Source organism: Spea bombifrons, chromosome 4, assembly GCF_027358695.1.
Source record: "Spea bombifrons isolate aSpeBom1 chromosome 4, aSpeBom1.2.pri, whole genome shotgun sequence".
Lineage (NCBI taxonomy): Eukaryota > Metazoa > Chordata > Amphibia > Anura > Pelobatidae > Spea > Spea bombifrons.
The window spans coordinates 8,357,036-8,360,380 of NC_071090.1; positions in this window are offsets into that span (position 1 = coordinate 8,357,036).

Below are 3,345 nucleotides of genomic sequence, written 5' to 3' on the forward strand. Positions count from 1 at the left end.
GGAGCGCGCACTGAGTCACGCCGACGTGCGCGCCACCGGGAGGCTGAGGGGTGTGAACGTGATTCGAATGACGGGCGCGCGTGCGTTCTACTGAGAAGGGGAGTGGGGGAACCTGGGACTTCCTGCCCCACCAGAGTAATGGAGGCAAACATTCCTGGCTACTGTGTGACCCTTCACATTCTACACATGGAATAAATATCACTAATAATAATAAAAACAATAATAATTATTAATAAAAACATAATAATAAATGTCTTAAACCCCACCACAGTAATGGAGGCAAACATTCCTGGCTACTGTGTGACCCTTCACATTCTACTCTTGGAATAAATGTCACTAATAATAATAATAATAAAAACTAATAATTATTAATAAAAACATAATAATAAATGTCTTAAACCCCACCACAGTAATGGAGGCAAACACTTCTGGCCACTGTGTGACCCCCTTCAAATTCTACTCATGGAATAAACGTCACTAATAATAATAAAAACAATAATAAAAATCAAAGCCCATCCAGAGTAATGGAGGAAAAAATTATTCTACTTATGGAATAAATGTCACTAATAATAATAGTAATAATAACAATAAATATCTTACACCCCACCAAAGTAATAGTGGGAAACATTTGAAGCTGCTGTGTGACCCCTTTACATTCTACACATAAAATAAATGTTCATAATAATAATAAAATATAATAAATATTAAACCCCACCAGAGTAATGGCGGGAAACATTGCTGTCTTCTGTGTGACCTGCTTTGTTCCATTTATAGAAATTTAAATTTGCCATCACATGGTTACCATTTGGCCCATCTAGTCTAGTTTTTTTTTGAAACTCAGACCTTGGGTTGTCATCTGAGGATGACCCATAATAAAAAAATAAATAAATTCCAGGCTAAACAAGCAGAATAATCTGAGGATGAGCAAAAGCAAATATCCCACGGGTGTGACGTCATCACACTTTCCCAGCATTTTCCCATTTCAAGGCTCCAAGGAAAGTCCTTAAGACTCCGCTCAACACATCGGTTTTCAGTTTTCCCTGAAGGTTTATTTAAATCTAACCAATCAGTTAAATGTCCATGGATCCCGATCTTGGAGAAGACACAAAAAGTCAACAACCTCAGAGGTACTAAAATGCTTCCCAAATACGAATGATGTCAAACTTTCCTCGGTGTTAACCCATCCTTCTGTACCATCTTGGTGTGGGCTAGGCAGCCATTATTGGAGTGAAAGTGATTTTCTGGGGCATATAACCATCCAGCAAGATTGAAGTGTCTAAAATATACCGGTAAAAACGTACACAATATTATTTTGTAATAATTAAGTTTTTCATATTCATCTTTTTGCATGAAGTGGACACACAGGAGCCACACGACCTCACAATGTACCTAACAGATCGTAAGCTCCCAAGAGCAGGATCCTCTTCTCCTTATGTACTGGTGTATATAAACCTGGGAACTTTCAAGTAAGCAGACCCTGAGACTTGAAATATTATTCTGTTAATGGAGTGTCATAAAGATTCTATGTTCTAATACCAACTAGCTCTAATGCATATAAGCAAATCCTTAATTGAGTCACCTGCATTCAAGCAGGGATATCATCCATAACATACTGGTAGCAAAAGCAGCCGTTGGGAGTCTTATATATGATCACTGCAGTGTGGATTAGGAAGGAGTCAGTTCCGGACTCTGCGACTCTGAGAATCTGCCCCTTCACCTGAGACCCTGAGACTAAAACCATTTGACTCAGAGTCAAACCCTGTGAGTTCCCGGGCAGGGCTGCCATCAGGGAGTGCCTCAGTGGGGGAGGAAGACAGAGGGGTATGGGCACTGGGAAGAGGGCGGCAGAGGGGTATGGGCAATGGGAGCAGAGGCAAGGATATTGAGGGGGCTGGGAAGAGAAGTGGTCTCAGAGAACATTGGTAGGGGATGCAACACTCATGGGCATACCTGGGAACTTTTAAGCTGCGGTGTTGAACCGGAGAAGCGACTCTTCTCCTGTAGTCTCGGGGTGAGAGTTCCTGGGAATGCTCATGGGGGTACTCAGAACTGGGCCCCCAAATTCCGAGGTATGCTAGTATGCCTGACAATTGTATATTGTAAGATTTATTGTTAATTTTCTCCCTGTTGTGTCTTAAATGCTAAAAGGCTTCATTGCTATTATTTTTGAAATAATACCATCACGAAAGTTGACTGCTTCTCATTGAATATTTTTTCTTTCATAGTAAAGACATCGGGGTGCCTTAGCGGGTGAACATTTAACATACTTAGAAGTTATTAGATATTTGCCGCTGCTAACAAGTAATGTTGACACATAGATTTAGAGCTGAAGTGTTAGTGAGACTGTGTGACAAACTACCTCTCTTTAGACAAAGTGACATGTTTACCGGGGCTATTTATCACGTAAATAATGGCAGGAATCATATACTGTAGATGTATTTTAGAAAACAGGCTGGCTGCTTACAAGTTACTGTTAGCGTTATTTTAAACCCACTGATTATAGCAACCTATTTATTACACTGAGGGCAAACAGACCTCAGAGGGGATTATTATGCCTTCAAAGAGGGCAAGACTATGTGTGATGAGGCCGCTCTGGCACTTTAAGGCGTGATAAGCACACAGGGCGCTACATTTTTATACTCATGCTTAATGCAGTCAGGCATATCCAGCCAGTAGCACCCAATTTGCCCCATTCTCATATTCTACATCTATAGTTTGAGTCATATAAAAACTGATTCTGATGCAGAGTTCTAAAATAGTTTTATTTCCATAGCAACAAATAGAATGGTCAGTATATAATGGCCATTGTCAGGTTGATTGCCCAGTATGAATGAGTGAATGAATGGGTGAATGAATGAGTGTGTGAATTAATGCATAAGTGTGTGGTAGCATACAAGTGGATGTGTAAATGTTTGTGTGCCTGTGCAATTCATACGTTGGGCTGTCTCAGAGGCCTCTCTACAATGTCTGCACCTTGGGTCCTGTCTGGTGGGGTAGATCCCTTCTTCTTTTGATCTGGTGATTAGTGCTTCTTGGTTCTTGTGCTGCTATGATCAGTGGCTCATTGCTGTCTTTGAGTCCAGCCCTCTCCAGCCACTAGTAGGATTTTCCAATGTAAGGTGCCATGGCACTTCTTCTACGTGATATATATTTAAAATAACTCAAGGAAAGTGCTGGATGTTGCGCAAGCACCATACAAATGATAGATGGTTCCTATATTCCTATATTCCTATATCCTATTTTAAGTGATTTCTGGTTCTGAATCTTTGAGACTGGGTTTTGAGTTACTCTATGTATTGTTTAAAACTCTGCCAGCGTTTCATTTGTAAAATCATCCATTAAACA